This window comes from Eurytemora carolleeae, unplaced genomic scaffold (assembly GCF_000591075.1).
Source record: "Eurytemora carolleeae unplaced genomic scaffold, Eaff_2.0 scaffold863, whole genome shotgun sequence".
Taxonomy (NCBI): domain Eukaryota; kingdom Metazoa; phylum Arthropoda; class Copepoda; order Calanoida; family Temoridae; genus Eurytemora; species Eurytemora carolleeae.
The window spans coordinates 114,478-137,048 of NW_019396787.1; the positions used below are offsets into that span (position 1 = coordinate 114,478).

Here is a 22,571-nt window from a genome sequence, read left to right on the forward strand (position 1 = left end):
TTTCCTTCCTGAAGATTGAAGGTTGATATTCATGGTCGTCTCCCTGAGTGTCAAAAAACTCCCTCCAGCGAACTAGAGTTCAACTAGAGTTCCTTAACCCAGCCAACCCCTGAACAGGTTTATGTTCCTTTATATTCAACTAGAGTTCCTTAACCCAGCCAACCCCTGAACAGGTTTATGTTCCTTTATACTCAACTAGAGTTCCTTAACCCAGCCAACCCCTGAACAGGTTTATGTTCATCTATACTCAAGTACAACAGTGTAGCAGGTTTCCGAGCAGGCAACAACATTGGAAATTAAAAATCTTTTACAAAGAGTCACTCAATTCCCATGTTTATTGGAGCACCCTGCCCTGCTCACTGTGACCTGTAGTAAGGGAAGTTTATAGTTCTCCTTTTTATTCACATTCAATATGCTTCAATGGTCTGCAGGAGGGAACCTATTAAATATTTAATTTGATTTTCACTATAGGGTGCAGACACCAAGATTTTATTAAAAAATCTTTTTTTTTGTATTTTCCGGTTCAAGATTTTACCGGCTGCATTTAATTTATCTTCTATCAAATCAAATCCACGATTTTGTTTTTAAATCCTCGATTTTATTTGTTATTGTTTTAAAATGTTAACAAAAAGAAAATGTTCACAATTGAAATAGAAGATGGGCGCGAAGTACACGAAAGCCTAGGGATTTAAATTTAATTCACATCATTTTCTCTTTGAAAATTTGATTATTTTTCTTTGAAGTGCGGTTTTATGTTTTAGAATTAGAAGCAATGGGGAAGATTGTTTTAACTAAACCCTTTTTATAGCTCGAAAAAACGTCGATATCGTCTAAAACCAGTAAAATATATGGTCGTCAGGGTTTTTGGTGTTGGAGTTTAAATTGAGTTTTTTTCACGCACACTCCCTTTATTTAGCTGCAAGTGATATGTCGACTAAGCTCTAGTTCTAATCCTTGGGTCCAGCTAGGCATAGATGAACACTCTAGAAGAGAGGAGGTTAACAGAGCTTACAGGTATATTCTAGTTTAGACGATGTTAGGTACTTTCCTAGCCGCAGCGCTCGGCCCCCCCACCTAGCTAGAAGAGAGGAGGTTAACAGAGCTTACAGGTATATTCTAGTTTAGACGATATTAGGTACTTTCCTAGCCGCAGCACTCGCCTCCCCCCCTAGCTAGAAGAGAGGAGGTTAACAGTGCTCACATATTATAGTTTAGACGATATTAGGTACTTTCCTAGCCGCAGCGCTCGGCCCCCCCCCCTAGCCAGAAGAGAGGAGGTTAACAGTGCTCACATATTATAGTTTAGACGATATTAGGTACTTATTAGGTACTTTCCTCAACCGATCTGCACAATTATGAAAATTATGCATCATGATTTATGCAATTATTGAGACCAAGATGACTTTAATGTGTCACTTGGATTTTGCAAATGATTTATCGACTCATTTTATTTTTTGTCGCCCTTAAAGGACTGTTAGCGTAATTTCAAGTGACCCTTCATGCAAAGATGGTAATGCCCGATTTGAACATTTTATCTGATCAGATATGAATTAGAACTCCATTAATGCTTTCCATTTCCATTACCGAAGGATAAGTTTCTCGTATTTTCTATTTGAACTGCAGTAACGTTGTAATATATTCCGATCTTGGGTCTAATCCATCGTATTTTTAATTGTAATCAAATATTAACAATATTTGTAGAAAACATACTATTTTTCATTATGTTTATATATTTCTCTTATGTTTCATTATTGAATACTTTTCTAACAATTTCACCCCTGACTGGACCAACATTGTAGAAAATATTGAATCAGAAATATAATAAACTAGAAGGTATCCTTGAGTTTCTTTATTAAATGTAGTAGACCTTAGATTTTTCAAACTATAAATTCTGTTATTCATTAATAATCTGAGTTTTAAATTTTAGCAAAGGTTGCAAAGATAAAGGGATTAGAAAATTTAAGTTTTTTGCAAGACTTAATTTTTGTGTAGCAGATAAACGCTTTTACAGAGAACTTGAAAATTCGTTTCTTAAAGTTTTTTTTTTTAGAAAACTAGCTGTACTACTTCATCCAGACAAAACTCAGGTACATTTTTCCTTTCTATTTTTCCATCTCGTTCTACGAGGTCTTTCTCATCAAAACATAGAGTAAACAGCTGAACAAAACTCAGGTACATTTTTCCTTTCTATTTTCACATCTCGTTCTACGAGGTCTTTCTCATCAAAACATAGAGTAAACAGCTGTACAAAACTCAGGTACATTTTTCCTTTCTATTTTTCCATTTCGTTCTACGAGGTCTTTCTCATCAAAACATAGAGTAAACAGCTGTTCAAAACTCAGGTACATTTTTCTATTTTTCCATCTCGTTCTACGAGGTCTTTCTCACCAAAACATAGAGCAAACAGCTGTACAAAACTCAGGTACATTTTTCTATTTTTCCATCTCGTTCTACGAGGTCTTTCTCATCAAAACATAGAGTAAACAGCTGTACAAAACTCAGGTACATTTTTCCTTTCTATTTTTACATCTCGTTCTACGAGGTCTTTATAAAAATAAGTATATTAACGATAAAAAATAGATTTTTTTTCAATAAATTCTTTGCCTACTGTGCATTTTAAAGTGTGCAGTGTACAACACGTAAGTTTAATTTAACTAATATTAGCTGTTCCCCTTTATATATGAGACAGGGTTGAGAGGATATCGACGATAAATATCTTATTACATCGCAAAATGATGTTTTATATAATGTTTTCTATGATTTATGTATAAGACAGGGTTAACCACAAGGAATGAGACTTAGAGATGACTGAACATACATTATTTCTACTTATATAATTAATTAATGATTTTCTTATTTTGACGAAAAATCTGCAAAATTTTTTAACTTAGCGTCGATCCCTTAAACTAAAAAAACGCTGAAATCCCTGGGAAAACTAGAACAAAGAGGTAGAAACACAGTACACCAGCAAAACTGGCCAAACCAGTGCTGTCTGAAAACGTATCCACCCCGAAGTAGGAGTTTTAAACGTCGAATTTGCGCTCAAATTTAGGATTTACAGATGTTTAAAAAGTTTAATATGTCTCAAATGAATCCGAAAGAAGTTTCTCCCAACACTGCATAGTTCAACTACCTTACATAGCCGGTCACTCCCTTTAAATATAAATTATTGTCAATATTTGATCATTGGAGCAAAAAATACTTTTTCCAAAAACTTCGTTAAACACATCGAAATATATTTCCTACTTTTAAGTTGTTCATTCTGCATATAGAGAACACTTTTAACCAATTCGGAGTAGTCAATTATTTTTAACCCAAAACTAGTTCAACTACTTCTCCCTATATTTATTAAATCCGACCTGATCTAGATTATTTATTTTATTATTTTAGATATGTTGAATGTGCGCAGTGTGGTATAATCGTAAAATGTGTACAGTATCAGACAAAATTTGTTAAACCTTTCAACACAAACCTTTTCCTTTTAATTTACCTGAACATTTCTCTTTTGTTCTCTTTATTCTGAAGCATTACCCAATGAATTAGCGTCCATCAACGTAATTAAGATTTTAACTATTCATTCTTAAATTTTCATCCATGTTTGTTTAGGCTGTTGGAACTGCTGAAGCGTTTAAAGTTCTAGGACAAGCAAGAAATCATATTCTAAAAACTATTGTATCCTAAATTATAGTTTTATCATTTATGAAAGGAATTGAGTTTTCACCACAAGCTCAACATTTCTAATACCTTTATCTTTGCAACCTGATGGTGTTAACGTTTAAATTTTCAGACTTTTATTATTTGAGCTAACATAATTTATAGTTTGAAATATTTTAGGTCTACAACATTCGATTGCAAAGATAAAGGGATTAGTAAGGATAATTGTGACAATTACTCAGTAAATTTCAGAACTTCCTTCCGAAAAGAAAAGAAAGAAAAGGTGTTGGGATCCTTGTCCGAAACAAAAACGGATTTAATTTCCGGAAATTTTCCACAGGAGCTTGTAATCTTTATTCTGTCATTGCATCGCCATCAATGATTCACAATAGTTTTCGGATGAACAAAGAGATTTTATCAATTTTGGGGAAAAGGAAATGAGTCTTTGTCACAAACTCTGATTTTCTAATCACTATATCTTAGGAACCAAATGTTGTAGACCTTTGATATTTCAAACTATGAATTCTGTTAAATCAAATAATCAGAGTTTGAAATATCAAAGGTTTACAACATCGGGTTCTAAAGATATTGGGGTTTAAATATTTGATTTTGTTACAAAGACTCAATTCCTTTTGCCTATTTATTTGCTTTAGAAATTCATGCAAATACTTGAAAATGGAAGTTTTTTTAAAAAACAGAATATGTTAAAAAGAACAACAAAGATATCTCAAGTTTTTGCTAAAACTTATTTGGTCTAATGCCACCATTAAATGAACTCTTTAAAAGGAAGCATTGCTTTAAAGTGTATTATCAGAATTTATTAGAATTTTCCCAATTTTAAAGTGATACAAGGATTTAAAGATTTCTAACCTATTTATAAGCTGAAAATGTAATAACAATATTTTTTTTTAAACAATAAATGTATTTAGTAATAAGATTTTTGTTATTTATATTGTAATGTTGTAAAGAATGGAAAAAAGACGTGAAAAATATAAACATTTTAAATTAAGTCCGCTGAAAAAATGTCCTAAGAAATGCAGTGCTTAATCCCCTATTGCCTGTACAACTTGAGCCAACAAAATGTATGATTGGACCGCCAGGGTTGTTGATTTTAATTCTTTACAGCTCAAAATGTTTTGTTAGTCTCACATGATTTAATATTTTTCAACAGACCTTTTGCCACAGAAATTTTTTGTCTCAAATAGGAATTTATTTCTGTTACGCGTGTTTTCAGAGTTTTCGAAAATAAACGAAAGATACTCATTTTTTAGTAGGACTCACTGTATCAACCCAGCTGTAACTCTCCTATTGGTCGGAAACTGCTCCACCATGAGAGCGAGTTTACTATTGGTCAGTTTGGACCGGGATTTACCTGAGAAGCAAAATTCGACTCACTCTATTTAGAGAACTCGAGCCGTCAACAATAGTAAACTCAGTTCTAAAATCGAGTCGTTTCTCAGGTATATCTTTTCAGACTCTTGTAATGGCTTGGTTGGACTAGATTCCTTTTATATCTTTCATCTATCAGGACGCCAGCATATGTAAGTATGATGACCTTTTGTTTGGTTCTATTTTTGAGTTTCCCGCTTGCGCAGTAAAAGGAGTATGCCCCGTAACGTTTCGTAAACCGCATTAGAGTCTGAGGCATTTTGGAATCCTCAATTTTGAACATTTATACTTATCTAAATTTGTATTAAGTTAAACCTGATATTCTTTTTCTTATGCAGATTTGATCTACAGAAACGTGTTTCCATACAGCAAAGAATGGTTTAAACTTTTATACAGTTGCATACTTCAAGTCTGGACGCGGGATACAAAGAACGGTTACTTGAGATGGAATCTAGGTAAATAAAACGGATTTCTTTAGACTACGAGTTTTGGTTTTATTTTACCAATTCGCGCTTAACAATTTCTTTTTTCTACTAGGTTAGGTTATCAACAAAGGATAAGACTTTAGATACGCCTTGGTTGGAATTTTTGCAGACTTTTTTATTGCATTGTTGGTTTTCTTCGACAGACAACTTGCCAAATCATTTAGCAGAATATTAAAGGTTATATTCAACCTTATGAAACTATAGTGTACTCTATCATTATTACTCACTTCATCGTGAATTTCATCATGAACGTGCTATAAAGTAATCATCAATTGCTATAATGTTAAATTAGCTGTACATTATAGCACGTGTACTATAAAGTTTTAATTGGTTCCCAGGCTTTCTCCAAAAAGTTAGGATAATTCCAAAATATTTTTTTCAAGTGAAATAAAAATAAAATTGAAATCCACTTTATATTATTTGTTTCAAAGCTTATAAGATATAGAAACAGCCATTGAAATAAGACAAGTACACAAACGTTCCATAAAATTACCTATAACACTATTATTTTGGCACGACGTGCTATAAAGTTCTTGTACTTAAATTTTCTCTTTTTCTCGAAGGTACTAAAAAGGCTTAAACCTTCTCGATAAAGAGAAAATTTCTGTCCAAAAACTTTATAACACTGCGAACCAAAACAACAGTGTTATAAATAGTTATTTTGATCGTCCTTTTGAGTAAGGTAAACCTGAGTCTAAAACTGAAGAATGCGCGAATTTTAAGTTCGAGGTTAAAAGTTCTGTAAAATAATGAATAGCTACTTAAATATTAAACTTTCTCAATTTTAAATTTGAATTTCCCGGGAAAAATCTGAACCAATCAGAGAAAAGGATTTACGGAGAATATTACATAACCATCGCTAATCAGCTGTTCTTACGTAACCGAAAACAAAACATATATTACGAGTTACAACCGTTTTTTGGGTTTACATCCAAAAATTAATTTATCTAAAACGTGAAATTTCTTTAACAAGGTTTTCACTTTTAAATATATCGTAAAGTTGAATGCCGCTTCCTCAGCTGCAGCTGAATGATGATTGAATAATAGACAAATAGGGAAAATGCAGGATTTCAAGATAATTTAAACCTCTGTTTCAATTTTAACTCGTCGATTTCGGCGAGTTAAATATTCAACCACAGACAGGGTTAAATATTTAACCTCATGGTTAAAGTTCAGGTTTATATTAAGTCAGAAGTGGCATTTAACCATGAACTTAAAATTTAAGTCAGAACTTTTCGTTCTTTAGTTTTAGACTCTGTTTTAGATCAATCTTGAAAGAGGGATATAAAGTATAAAAGTATGGTACATATGTTATATAAACAAAATTAACGAGAATGAGATAATGATTATAGTTGTACGTTCACTAAAACGTTAATATGATTATATGCAGATATGTTTGTATATTTTAAGATATAAACAAATATCCGTGCCAAAATTAAGCATACTGCAATATTTGTTTATATAAATGCATACAGTATAAAAAAGAAATGAAATTGTAAAAAATTGCAAACAGCACGCGTAGGTTTGCGTACTATTTGTAACCGTGGATTGAATACAATCATGTTATTATATAAAGACACTATAATAACATAGAATTACCCAATTACCCCTTCCAATAAATTTGCAATTTTCGCAATCAATTTTATCGCCCCAACCTTGAACCTTGCTATATCTCTTCTGTGCTACATTTATAGTGTTGAGTTTTTGTATAAAAGTGGGCCATCTATTTGAATATTGGCGAGGAAAAAATGCAATATATATTCTTGGAATCTGAATCCGTTTTAAATATACAGTTTTACAGCATTTCATTTCTTAAATTACATACCTTAAAAACTTACCTGGGGAACAGTAAGTTAACTGTAAATGAAAATCTATTTTACATTTCCTCTAAATCTGAAAATTATGAGATACAGGGTTACCTGCACAGAATGAGACTTTAGATACGACTGTACAGAATTTCTTAAGTTTTTTTTCAAATTGGTTCCTTCTTGCTTCAAACATTTTGCTTTCTTTGCTAACTCATTTAGTTTACCTATAACAAAAGGTCGTCATTAATGCATCATTGTTTGTGGGCAGCCCTGTATTTAAACGTGTCAGCTGAATTAGAATAAAATGGTAAATGTGACACCCTGTATCTCTAAATTCACTATGTTTTCCGATTGTATGGTATGTAGAGAGATGTAAATAAAACTGTGTATATGATGCAACCGAAGTGTTTCTTAACATAATCAATTGTAACAACACATCATTGCTGATGTTCTGCTTCTGTATATGATAGGAATAAGATAATACAAATATATCATATTACAAACAATATTCTCAATATTTTTTCTCTATATATCAAACATGATTTTTAAGTGGTATATAGAGGGATTAATCTTGTTAAACATAAGAAAAAGTTCACATTTATGTAAATTGCTTGTACGACTTTGTGACTTCGTGGCTTTTCTACCAAATTTCAAAAAGCATTTTTTTGGTGCATATTATATATTCAAAACAATATAGCTCTTAAAAAAGAGGAGTTATAATGGAAAAAATTGGAAAGATAAAGGTATTAGAGTTTGTGGCAAAGACTCCATTCCTTCAGCAGTAAAAATTCCAGTTCATTTACCGTACCGTACCGACTTTTAAGCAGATAGAGGAAGTAGACGGCAAACCTGGACAGTACACAAAATGATACATATCCTTTTAGGGAGATAAATGTGTTTTAGAACCCTTATTACAATTATTAGGACAAATATAAACTAATCGGGATTTTTAAAAAAATACACCGTCACCATATTAATTTTAGAAAAACTAAATTTAATGAAAAAATAGTGCGAGAATTCCTAGTTGAAATATAGGAATACATTCCAATAATGAGAATACATAAATAAGAATAATGAAATCTATTCTCACCAATTTGGCAAATTCTCAAGATGCTCAATAACAATAGAACTGCGCGAGGAGACAAATTCTAATTAGTCTAGACATTCTTGTATAGATTTACATGAACATTTCTTTTTTATATAAAATCGTTGATTTTGTAAAATTGTCTTATAGAGGAGTGGTTATTTCTGTCTATTAAAGACAGGAAAGAGTATAGGAGTTAAAAACATTTTATAATAAAGTATAATATGTATTTCTACCTCATCCATTATAAAATAAAGGTACATAGATCCGGACTGCTATGCAAAGTTGTGTAAATTTTAAGACCTTTGTTTATATATGTGAAGGGTACCGCTGTGAATCGGACATGCTATTCTACACATCGATTATATTTGCATAGATATGCAAGCTGGTAGAAACCTCCTGGCGAAAATGTATAGACAACACTTTAATGCATAGTCTAAAAATATTTATCAAAATTATACTTGTATCTTTTAAAAAATACAATTATTGGGATTTATGATTTGGTTTCTTTTATAGCCGTTGAGCTCAACATAAACTTGGCGAACGGGTTGAACCCAGCGTATTTGGAATTAGACTCCATGCATCCTAAATACTTCATTCTTTATTTTATCTTAATGAATGCATACAAGTTATTTAAATACAGGGTGTCCCAAAAAACATGGGAATTCAGTGACGAATTCGATATCGTCTTTGTTATGAATTAGGATTGTAATACCTAATTTCAAAAGCCATAATATTATTATGTCTGCTAGAGTTTATTTTCTGAAAAGGGTAAAAGACTACAAAGATGTGTCTATAATGTCTCCGCAAGATGAACAGTGAATACGGACAAGTTTACTCTGTTTGTATACTGTAATTTTCTTGTTTTACTAAGTACAACCGGTTGCAGTCAAAACATAAACAAACAAAATGTAAACATAGAAGACGAAACTCTTACAGATTACAGCTTTCTCAGTAGGTATCACTATACTAAATCGAAGAATTATTTGAAAAGACGATATCGAATTCGTCACTGAATTCCCATGTTTTTTGGGACACCCTGTACAATAGTTTATACTTTCAAGAGTCTAAATTAATTAATAGAGAGTAGAGAGATAAAGAACTGTTTAAAATATAATGTTGGTAGAGAAAATAATTATTTTTGAATTCTATAAACTACTCATGTTTGTTTCTCTCCGAATGACTGAAAGAAGAGGCATCTATAGAATATTGTTTAATTCCTTCTGTTTTCTTTTCTTCTCCTGCTTCCCTTGCATTTGTAGGAAATACGCAATTTGATTTTCTTTAAATTAACTACTTTAAGTGTTGCTATGTTAATCTAGTTGACCAACAAAATTTAATTGTTAGGTAGGGGCCAAGTATTTTTATGCATGAAGACTTCATTGTTGTCTTTTTTTAAAAACATTAAAAATAAACATGAAATTAAGTCTCTGGAGTAAAAAGTTCATGAACATCGTTTTCCGTTTTAAAATAATAAACGAAAAAGATCGTTTTCCGTTTTAAAACGTAAAACGGTTTTTTTTTCTTCAAAATAACAAGTTTTCAAACGATCGTTTAAAATTTTTCAAAACGACAACTTTTCAAACAATTGTTATCAAATTTCCATAAATTTAAAACGAATTTTGAAAAAAACGAAAGTGCACGTAAAAAACATAGTGATAAATGAGCAACCATGGATATATAATTACCAAAATAAAATTTGTACTGTGGCCGAGTTCAGTGTAGATAGATAGATAGAATCATATCTATAAGCGGGCCGTGTGGGTGTGAGCAACGCCAACATTTCCAGAGGATAAAATGTCATATATGTTGCTGTACAAGTACAAGCCACCTTTCTCCTGACAAAAAATTATACCTGCCGACATATCTATGTATTTGTATTTGTTATTTAATCTGTGATTGGAGGAAACTGAAATTTACCTCTACAGTCTATACATATCTTTATAATGGATTTGGTTTCCAGCGAAAAGGGTAAATCGTTTCGTCAATAACAAAAATTATTCCCCGGAAATTTAGCATTTTTTCGCATTTCGTTCGCTCGCGAAAAAAGCGAGAAAAAAACAAAATGCGAAAATTCGAAATTCGCATTTTTCGCATTTCGCAAACGTTTTCGCGAAATTTCGCTTTTGTTAAATTTCATATTGTTTGAATAAGTTTAAAATTTTGATAAAATGCAAATTTCCCGGATTTGAGGAAAGGTCTGGAGAATAAACTTTTTGATCAATTGATTGGAATCAGTCTTGCAGTGTTTACTTTGAATATTAAGGACAATTTAGAAAGCTAAGAACAAGTTCTAAAAATATTGAAAAAAATACCTTCATGAAGCAAAATACGTTTTTGTAAAGATTTTTTTACAAAAACAACAAAACATATATTTTTTAAGCAAAGAAATGTTTTTTTTTATAAATATCTTACCTTTATCACTGAACCTTGAAGGTCTGTTTAATTAAAACCTAAACCATGGAGTTTTTCATTCATATCAAAGAGTTTTTCACTTAAACCTTGAAATTTATCCCCTAAATCATGGAATTTACCTTCTGAAGTATGGAGTTTTAATATAAACCTTGGAGTTTTGCGGTTTAACCTTTTAATTTATGCCATGAACCATTGACTTNTAAACCTTGAAATTTATCCCCTAAATCATGGAATTTACCTTCTGAAGTATGGAGTTTTAATATAAACCTTGGAGTTTTGCGGTTTAACCTTTTAATTTGTGCCATGAACCATTGACTTTTTCATTAACTAAATCTTGAATATTATTCCTTGAAATTTGGATTTTAGCAGCAAAGAATTAGAGTTTATCCCCTAAACCATGTAGTTTATCATTTAAACCTTGGAATTTATCCCTAAACCATGGAGTTTATCATTGAAACCTTGGAATTTATCCCTAAACCTTGAAGTTTATCATTTAAACCCTGGAATTTATCCCTAAACCATGGAGTTTATCATTGAAACCTTTGATTTTTCCTTTCAACCTTGAAGTTTATCATTGAAACCTTGGAATTTATCCCTAAACCATGGAGTTTTTCATTGAAACCTTGGGATTTATCCCTAAACCATGGAGTTTATCATTGAAACCTTTGATTTTTCCTTTCAACCTTGAAGTTTATCACTTGAAGAGTATAATAAGATTTGTGGGAAAAATTAAATTTTGGATTTTTGAATTATGAATTATTAAAAGATTAACGTTAACCAAAATGAAAGCAGCCAAAGTTTTCATGTTAAAAGGAAATGATGGTAGTTTAGAGTTTTACGATTAGATTTCGTGCATATGGCTTACCTCTGCCGGGTGGTGGAAGAGGGGGGGGGTTGAGGGGGAAATAATAGGGTTAAGAACTTAAGTGTTATCAATGTATCTTAAACCTTTCCCCTATCTCTTCCTCATTCCCCCCTCCTAACCCCTCTTCCCCATCCCTCTCCACCAACCAGTTTTAACTTATTCCTGAGATATCCGTTAGAGAGATTTATTTACTATAAGTTTGCCAAACAGTCTAATTGAAATAGAATATGTGGTTCAAGTCTCTAGTTCTCTAGTTCTCTAGATTTCTAGTTTTCTAGTTCTCTAGTTTTCTAGTTTTCAAGCTCTCCAGTTTTCAAGTTTTCCAGTTTTCTAGTTTTCCAGTTTTCCAGTTTTCTAGTTCTGTAGTTCTCTAGTTCTCTAAAGTTATAGTTTTCCAGTTTTCTAGTTTTCCAGTTCTCTAGTTTCCAGTTCTCCAGTTCTCAAGTTTTCTAACTTTCCAGCTCTATAGTTTTCTAGTTCTAAAGTTCTCTAGTACTCTAGATCTCCAGTTCTCTAGTTCTCTAGTTCTCTAGTTTTCTAGTTCTCTAGTTCTCTAGTTCTCCAGGTCTTTAGATTTTTAGTTCTCTAATCTCTAATTCTCTAGTTCTCCAGTTCTTTAGTTCTCTAGTTCTCTAAATCTCTGTTTCTCTAGTTCTCTAGTTCACCAGTTCTCTAGTTCTCTAGTTCTCCAGTTCTCTAGTTCTCTAGTTCTCCAGTTCTCTAGTTCTCTAGTTCTCTAGTTCTCTAGTTCTCTAGTTCTCTAGTTCTCTAGTTATCCAGTTCTCTAATTCTCTAGTACTCATGTTCTCCAATTTTCCAGTTCTCTAGTTCTCTAGTTCTCTAGTTCTCCAGTTATCCAGTTCTCTAGTTCTCTAGTTCTCTGGTTCTCTAGTTCTCTAGTTCTCCAGTTCTCTAGTTCTCTAGTTACCCAGTTCTCTAATTCTCTAGTTATCCTGTTCTCCAGTTCTCTAGTTCTCTATTATAGTTTTCCAGTTTTCTAGTTTTCCAGTTCTCTAGTTTCCAGTTCTTAAGTTCTCAAGTTTTCTAGCTTTCCAGCTCTATTGTTTTCTAGTTCTATAGTTCTTCAGTTCTCTAGTTTTACAATTTTCCAGGTATCTAGATATTTAATTCTCTAGTTCTTTAGATCTTTAATTCTCTGGTTCTCTAGTTCTTCACTTCTCTAGTTTTCCACTTCTCTAGTTCTCCAGTTCTCTAGTTCTCCAGTTCTCTAGTTCTCTAGTTCTCTATTTCTCTATTTCTCTAGTTCTCTGGTTCTCTAGTTCTCTAGTTCTCTAGTTCTCTAGTTCTCTAGTTCTCTAGTTATCCAGTTCTCTAATTCTATAGTTCTCCTGTTCTCCAATTTTCCAGTTCTCTAGTTCTCTGGTTCTCTAGTTCTCTAGTTCTCCAGTTATCCAGTTCTCTAGTTCTCTAGTTCTATGGTTCTCTAGTTCTCTAATTCTCTAGTTCTCCAGTTCTCTAGTTCTCTAGTTATACAGTTTTCTAATTCTCTAGTTCTCTAATTCTCTAGTTCTCCTGTTCTCCAGTTCTCTAGTTCTCTAGTTCTCTGGTTCTCTAGTTGTCCAGTTCTCCTGTTCTCCAATTTTCCAGTTATCTAGTTCTCTTTGTCTCTAGTTCTTCAGTTCTCTAGTTCTCTAGTTCTCTAGTTCTCCAGTTCTTTAGTTCTCTAGTTCTCTATAAGTTCTCTAGTTCTCCAGTTCTCTAGTTCTCTAGTTCTCTAGTTCTCTAGTTCTCTAGTTCTCTAGTTCTCCTGTTCTCCAATTCTCTAGTTCTCTAGTTCTCCGGTGTTCTTTATATATTTTTGTTTAATGTTGGTTTAATGTATTTTGTTAACAAAAGGAATGAAGAAAGATTTTCTAGAAGTGTTGTTAAATATTTATATTTGCTGAGTTGCTGCCACTGATCAGATAAGATTGTATTCCCTCTCTCTCAGGGTCTGTCTTGTTTACGATCTGATGACAAGAGAACCAGGAGATAGATTAGCCTACACACACTAGTGTAGCAATTGGTAGTTTGAGAGGATTTGGTCAACAAAATATTTGGATTAGAACTGCTCAGGGATAATTCACGCAGATTTAAAAGATTGGTCCTATTCCCATCAATTGACTTATAATCACAATTTGACCAACTAAGCATAAGTTTTTGCCTTTTTCTGTTTCTGTTGTACTTTTTGTCGGTGGATACTTTTTGTATGAAAAAGAATTCGCAGACAACCCTATTTGAAGGATTGGTGATTTTCTACAGATGATAGATTTGAAGTTAAAATATCTTTTATTCTGCTGAGAAACTCAAAAGAAAGCTAGAGACAAAAAATAATTAAATAGACTGTAAGCGTGATTTCAAGTGAACCCCGCATTGAAGATTACAAACCCTTGAAACTTTTATCTGATCAATACTGTAGAAGATAATGTCGCTGTTCTAGGTTTAAATGTGTTTAATTCTGTTAATTCCTGCATGGTGTGACGATGTCCTGCAGTAAAAAATGTACAAGTCATTTTTGAAGAAAACCCACAATTGGTACTGAAAAGTTTTCAAAAATAGCAACATTGATATCTAACTCATATTTGATTAGACAAAGCTTTTAAGCTAGGACATTGCTATCATTGCATGGAGGGTCACTTACAGTCCCTTAAAAATAAACTCAAAACAATAAATTTGTTGTATAGAATACATAATATGAGTGTGTTCTGTTTCTAGTTTCTAGTGTTGGATCTGAGTTCAATCTTGCAGAACCTAGAGTAGATAGACCACTCAGTTCAGCCTAATATATATATATATATAACCATATTTGTATTTTTCTTCATACGGGCAAACAAAATTACGTTTTTTCTCTTTCTCCTCAGTTATCTATCTTGCAGGTTCATAACACAAGAAAAAATTATATTTCTAACTGCTGTGTTTATTTTCCGGCACTGATTTTGAGCTTTAAAATCGATTTAATTTAATATATCTTACAGAATTATTCTTAATAACTGAGGTGAAATTATATTTAGGCAAATTTTTAGATTAGTCGCCTATAGTAGTAGTTTTTTTTACATTTTACATAACTCAAAAAGTATTGGTCTGAGGCTGTTGAAATTTTCTGACTTTTCCTACATACCCAAAGCCCTTCCTTTAGACCTAAAACCGGGGTTTAATACTAACTGCCTGAGTCCTCAGGCACACTGCCTGAATGACTGCTTTTTCCTGTAACAAACTAAATCTTTGTTTTTACCCACTTCCACTTGTCAGATTTTGATAAAATTTAGCTTTTTGGAATGCCTTTGACATAAAAAAACGAATTGCACAAGTTTTACGAAAAAAATTGCATTTTTTTTGCAAATAACCTGTCAAAGAAAATTTGCACATTTTTAGTTTTTCTTGATTAAAAATCAGGTTATTTAAAATTTTGCAAAATTTTTTGCATATTTGAAATGACATGGTCAAGGGCTTTTCAAAAATGTATAATTTTTCATTTTTTAGACAAATTATTTTTGCATACATTTTTACTTTATAACTGGATTTTGCGATAAAAGAATCAATTTTTGCAAATTTGCAAATTTTTTTCTAAAACTAGAGCACAAGAGCTTTCCAATGATGTATCATTTGTCATATTTGGACATCAAACATGGGATTTAGAATATCCTGGTTTTCAAGTACCTCAGCAGAGATAGGGTTAAGTATCAGTGACGTCATTTGAGGATTTAGAGTCTCCATAGCAAAAATGTCGACATTTACCTACATTGGAGCACATCTGCAGAGTATCTAACCTTATTTGTAATTTTGAGTTTAGCTATTTCCCTAAAAAAACTGCTGGTAAGAAAGAAAAATATTAACTTTGAATTACTATTTAGTGCTACAAGAAAGCCTGGCGAGTTAAATTTCAAGTTTGTGATAACTTTATTTTCTCAACAAAACTTGATAAATATAATTTCCGAAGTTAGTCGAACATTGGCCGGGACTTTACAAAACTTTTGTCAAATGATAAAACATTTAGAATTTTCAAGCTTCTTGCCTTCTTTATTTTGACAAAACATTTTCATCTTTAATGATTCAACCTGGTTGAACTTTTAATTGCACTTTGAAATGCTTACAAATAGGAATAAACAAACGCAAAAAAAACCCACAAAAATATCTGGTTTCAAAGTTTATTTCAAAATCTTATTTTATTATTAGCCCTACCTTCTGCTTTGATACTTTAAACCCGTAGTTAGCGTATACTGGAATTGAAGCCCCTCCTTCTAAACTCTGTTAATAATGTCTAAAGGACTTTTTACCAGAAACTCTGCTTTTCTAATTCCTATATCTTTGAAACCCGATATTGCATAGCTTTGAATTATGTTAGATTAAATAGTCTCCGTTTGAAATAACAAAGGTTTACACCGTCAGGTTGCAAAGGTATAGGGATTAGAAAATTTAATTTTCTGGCAAAAGATCAGTTCCTTAGGAGAAAAAATACTTTTTAAAAAATCCCATATTTGCAAAGATGCAAATAACGCTTTTCAAAATCCAGTGTTTATAATACATGGTTACGAAGAAACATTATAAAAAAAATTAGTTGACCCCACCCCCCTAAAGTCGTCTTTGGTGGACAATTACCTTCTTGTCCCCCCCACACCCCCTTGAAGGTAAGTTGAAAGCCAGACTTACCGAAAACCTTACATCTAAGCCCAAAGGGACCGTCAACAATATTTCAAGTGACCCTCCATGCTTGATTTACAACGATACATAGTTAATCTACATTAGAATAATGATATTATCAATGTTTTTCTATTTAAAAGCTGATATTTTCCAACTCCAGAAAAAAACCATTATCTTCCTCACTGTTTCTCAGACAAAGATTTCAATGGGTACCGTTGTGAATCGGTCCTGGCTAACCTGAAATTACGCCACTAGTTCTCTAGGACAATGCGAGGTTTGTCACAGTTTTTCCTTTTATATCAAGTATTAAACTAAACAAAGGAGAATAAGTCTCTAAAATGCATTAACGCCAGTTTTCCATTGTTTACAGTTATTATATTGTTAGTTTGAAACTGCTACAACGTTATTGGAAAACCAATTTGGTTTATTACTTCTTCAAGAAAGTTTTTAACATGTTAAATATATTTTACCGCCTTTTTACCGACATTACCGAACCATGATTCCCTTAACCCTAAACAGGTTTGGGTGGGTAGGGGGGGGGCCTTTTGCGCCCCCCCCCATTTGTAGTTTTTGGACCTAGCACTCTCATTTATGACACTAGCACCGTGAAATTTTGTGACTTTAATGAATAGATATTTAAAGGATTTTTTGTCAAATTTTTTTATCTAAAAAAGCCAATAATTTTTTTCGTGACTAATGCTAAAGATTTAAAAATTATATTTTTGAAAAGCCCCTGAAAAAGAGATGTAGAAACATGTGTCACATTTTGATATTTGTTTTGGAAAAAAAGATTTTTACATTTTTTTAAAAACTTTTTTTTCAACTCTCTTTAGCACCAAAACTGTTAAAGTTATCGGTCTAATTTTTTTCAATGAGCTGGCCTTTGAAAATTGGGCTATGAACAATGANCATTATTACATTGCCTAAAACTTTCAACATTTTAACTTAAAATCATGTAATAAAAATAATAAAAACTTTATTACACGTAATGACATCTTTAAATATTTAATACTAGCTGAAGTGCCAGGCGCTGCCCGTGGAAAAAATTTAAATTTAAAAAAATCGAATTAAGAAAAAATAGGATTTTTTACGTTATGGGTTTCCTAAACAAATTCAGCAATTCGACCCTTTTAGTCAATAGCTAACAAATATAAGCGAAGAGCTTAATTCTATAGATAATTGGCCCATATTTTATTTTGGTACCTTACTGAACACCAACAAAATTAACCTCCAAAATTTTAATTTCTAATTTTATAATCCACAAAAAAAACTACGATTATTAATAGAAAGACCTGTAAGCCTACACTGTAAACACAAACTGGGAAACCTACAGAAAATAGTTCCAATATTTCATGTGTAAGCATTTTCTGGAATTAAAGAACAAGAGTTTATCCACAGACTACACAGACTGCTCATACACTCTACCTGGATAGGCTGAGCAGGCCTGTAGTGTCCCGACACACCATGTATACGGTTTCATGTAATGTTTTTTGACTGACATCTTACGGCCACTTGTTGCATTCAGGGGTTAAGTTTTATAACTTTTAAAGAAATACTCCAATTTTAAACATAAAACATAACGTTTATGAATATTGTCTATTCAAAGGATCCATAAATATCCCTGAATACAGATGTCTCCTGATTGGTTGTGTACAACACTTGTACATAATAAAACATGCTGTGGAAAATATCACATATTATAGGTGTTAATCTATGTCTGTAACTCGATCTTACCTCTGAGTTTAACGAATCCAGAAACCGTATTCAATCTCTGTTGTTAAAATAGAATTGTGTTCTTATAACACGGAATAATGCTGGGCATCTAGAATACATTTCCTTAATATCACAATATTATTTCGATCATTTAAAATCATAATTTTAATTTTCTAAAATAACGAAACTGAATTAATCAAAAATCGTCCAACTCTTGGCAGGAGACGACAACCTAGAGCTAAAACAATCCAACAAAGGGATATGCCACCTTGACATCTACTCTTTATTACCCAAGGAGGACAAAATTTAATTATTCTTGATTTTTGACCTATCTGTGTAAAGGACTAAAAGAAGGAAAAATAGGATGTTTGGTGCTTTCTTATATCCAACTTGACGACTTACCAATTCACGTTAAAACTTTCCATTAAAGTAAAGAAAAGAATATTTTGATCAAAATTGTAATTCGAAAACTTTGTTTAAACTTTAATAAGGTTTCAACCTTCTTTCTCTCAAATGTTCTCACAATAGGGATTTCATTTTGTTTTATCATGACAACCGCCATTTAATTTTAAGTTATTTATGATAGATGCTTAAAGTTCGATTGAATGAGGTCAGAATTCAGAACTTATGTATTGTAAATCTCGGGATCAAGAATTAATCTCCATTTTTTATAGACCTACAGATCAATTTGATTCCTCTTTGATATCCCGCAGTGATCATACCCTGCAGGGATAACTTTGATTGAGGTATTAAATGGACTGCAAAAGGAAAAATGAAAGGGGGTATCGGCTGAAACCTAAGCATTTTAGGATTTTTCATTTTTAATAGTTAAAAATATTATTTATACGTCCGTATCACTTGACCAGAAGTCCCACCAATGGCAGTGCAGTATTATTGTCACGTGTCTTTGATTCAAATAATGATAGGAGCAAACCTAAGTTTGTTAGGCTTCTCTAGGATATCATCGTTTTCAGATTGGTTGCGTATTTGCTCAATATAATCTATTTAAACCTACGATTTTTATACAAAATTCTATTTACATAAATTTTCGTATCAATTTTACACAGTTTTATATCAATTTCTCGAGACAGGAACATCAGATAGAACTCATATGGGTCTCGATCAACTTCTAAAATGCCTAGGTTTCAGCCTATATACCCCTTTTTTTCCTTTACAGTCCGTTTCAGCATTAGCCTACAATTTTAAAGTGTCCGCATTGGATACAGAGATCAAGCGCTCAAAAGCAACTTCACAGAATTTTGAAAATTGCATAACTATAAATTAAAGAATTATCAAGGAAAACTACTAGGGTGGCATGTTTGAATCACAGCAGTACCCCTTTAAACTGTTTCTGTTTAGTGTTAAAGTAGATATTCTTATTTTCTATTTAAAAATATAGATAACTTAGAATATTTTCGAGTTCCACTATTAGGGTGTCAGGGAATTCACGATTAAAATATAAAGTGCATTTTGTAATACAAGGCAACATATGAATATATTACACTCTCATATCTTACAAATACAGCTTTTAAATTGTATATACGGCGTTTAAATTATACATATTAGAGGGTGTGTGTGTATGAATGTTATCAAGGAGTATTGGATATAATAGAGAAGGACTACCATAAGATTCGCTAATGGTTAAAGAAATCGTTAACGGCGCATCTGTTAATGGCCTATTTCAGTATTAATGGCGCAAAGCGCCTAAAAAATGTTAATGGTTATGAAATCATTAACGGCGCAGTTTACAAGCGTTTAATCTAACTACAAGTTTACAAGTAATCAAAGTGAAATTCGCTATTTAAAAAACATACATTGCCTTTCCAAGGTTTTTACGCATATCATACAGTGGTAGGCGATTATATCAATGCAATGAAGACAAAATTTTATTCAAGTTTTGATTGTGTACAAGCTTTTAATCTAAATTTACAAGTAATCAAAGAGAAGGCTTTTCAATCGACAGCTTCTCTTTGTTTCCATGTTAATGTGTATCCATGCTGTTAAAAGCTTGATATGAACTAAAATTTAAATCGACAGTCGTCTTCATTCTATTGATATATGCGACGAAGACTGTATAATACCATGTAAACATTAATCCTTGCTCTAAAGAATGAATGTATGAAAGAGCGCCTATTTATAGACTAAAATATGATTGAATCAAATTTATAAACTCGCATGTATACTTTATAAACATAACTGAAGTAAAGTCTGAACTGGTTTTTGTTAATTTCTATATTTTGTCTATTTTCAAATTATGTTATGTAAAACTTTCGTTTTGTCCGTTTTCTAAACTTTCTTAAAGCTGTGTATATAATATAAGAAATATTATAATTATAAATGTAAAAATATGGCTTCCAACATCTTCAATTAATATTTCCATCCATGCATTGATGTGGTTGATTAATTTCTCTTATTATTTATCATTCTTTCATCTTAACTCCTGCCATATTAAACGAACTGTTAGTGTAATTTTAAGTGACCCTCCTCGCAATGTCCGATTTACAATGGTAATCCGAACTGCTTTATCTGGTCAAGTATGGGTTGAGAGTAGGGTTTGCAGCGAACAAAACGTTTTGCAAAAATTTTGTTCGTATTTCGCAAATTTTCGCGAAAATGAATTAAGCGAAAAAAGCGCGAAAAATACTTTCGCGAAAATTTTGCACTTCGCGAAATTTTTTTTCGCGAAAACCATAGGTGTTGAAGTATTTTTTTTGTCTTTTTTGATGAATTTTCGAAAAAAATTTGAATTTTGAATTTTCGCATTTCTTATTTCACGAAAATGTCACATTTTTTTGAGAAACAGATTGAAGCAAAATTTCAAGAAAAAAAGCGCAAATTTTGCATTTTTTTGGGAGCGAACGAAATGCAAAAAATGCAAAAATTTTCGCGAAACGATTTTTCCTTTTCGCTGCAAACCTTATAGTAGGGTATCAATATTTATGATTTTGAAAACTGATTATTTTAAATTGACTTCAAAGTGACTTGCGCAATTCTTCTGCTAGAAAACATATATCAATGATCAGAATTAAACACTATTAAACATAGAAAAACGAAAATATTTTCACATTTTTGATCAGATAAAGGTTTTTAATGATATCGCTGTGAATTGAGCATTGTCAAGTTTACATGGAAAAAAATTCGCTTAAAAGCAGAACATTAGGGAGACGAGAGTGTCGATAAACAAACTTCAAACATTCTGTTTCTAAATTTTCAGTCTAGGTTCATGATTTTTATTATTTCTGAATACTTTCTTATGCATATTATATCTTTGTTCAAATTTCAAATCCTTTCAACATTTTATTTTAAATCATGAATTGTTGAAAATCTATATTTAAACTTGAAATTCACCCCCCCCCCACACCGACCTTCCCCTCATTTTATTACTCTAGGTTGAGGTTTCGGGGTCTGGTGTTCGGTTTCTCATTTTCACAGAAATCCTCTGAAACCTAGCACCAGGAGGAACCAGAGATACGGTGGAACAGACGGGAACCCGAGGAACTCAAGTGGAGAGTAGAGGAGGCCAGTTTTAGACCATCCTTCATAAACCATGTTACAGGACCAGGATATACAATTTCTCCGGGTTCAGGATTCAATACAGGATATCCACACCTTGGCTTAGGATATACAGTTTCTCCGGGTTTAGGATACACTAGGAAATATCCACATCTTGGTCTAGGATTAACAGTTTCTCCGGGTTCAGGATACACTAGGAGATATCCACACCTTGGTCTAGGATACATCATGGTGTGAAGCAGTGTTTAACAGAATGTGTAAAGTGAAATTTGAAGCTTCAAGCATAATTTCCAAGATGAAAGTGATCCATTGAAAAATTTGAATTTAGCCCAGAGAGGGTTTAATGACTTAATTGGTCCTAAACCCCCTAGATTTGTAGACCTCAACGACGGCAAGGAACGGAGCTTCACAAGGGTGTCATGCTACAAGATGCCAAAAGGTCTCAGGTAGTATGTTCTTTGTATTTATATAGTTAGGTTTGTATGGGTGTATGAATGGGTGTCTGTTTGTTTGCTTGTCAGATTTCAACTTACGGAACCTCTGAACTTTAATTGAGGAACTTGGTATAACTACAGGAATGTGTTTTTTTATCTTGGTTTTCTAATGAGTGGGTTGACTTATAAAGCGATATACAGCTTTGTACTGTGAAAGAAAGACATTTTTGAGAACAAACTAAACCTTTCGTACACAAATAACGAACGATGGAAAAACGACTTCGATCGTTCAGAGAATTGAAAAATATCGTTTTTAAAAAATAAACGAATAAAAACAACAGAAAGGAAAGATACAAAATCGTTTAAATGATCTTGAAATAACGATAATTTTTTAACTGAACGAACAAATTTTCCGAAAGATTTTGAAATAAATGATCGTTTATTGAACGAACGATTTTTCGACAAACTTTGAAAAAACGAATTCTTTTTACTAATTAAACGAACAAAAGAAATTGATGGAAATTTAACCATCATTTTGAGAACGATTGAAAAAAAACCTGACCGCGCTCATCT

At 32.2% G+C, this 22,571-nt stretch overlaps 2 long non-coding RNA genes across 3 annotated transcripts; both read left to right on the forward strand.

Moving 5' to 3' along the window:
- The first annotated feature begins 60 nt into the window (after nt 1–60).
- On the forward strand, nt 61–3,749 carry LOC111708692 (uncharacterized). Of its 2 annotated transcripts, none has more exons than XR_002766714.1 (4): nt 61–229; nt 917–1,014; nt 2,051–2,087; nt 3,607–3,749. It is a non-coding gene; the product is annotated as an uncharacterized LOC111708692 (long non-coding RNA). The 2 variants fall into 2 exon arrangements; XR_002766715.1 differs by having other exon boundaries at nt 92–117.
- A 1,355-nt stretch (nt 3,750–5,104) lies between these two features.
- On the forward strand, nt 5,105–22,004 carry LOC111708701 (uncharacterized). Its single transcript, XR_002766716.1, has 3 exons — nt 5,105–5,195; nt 5,382–5,498; nt 21,441–22,004. It is a non-coding gene; the product is annotated as an uncharacterized LOC111708701 (long non-coding RNA).
- Nucleotides 22,005–22,571: the final 567 nt, after the last annotated feature.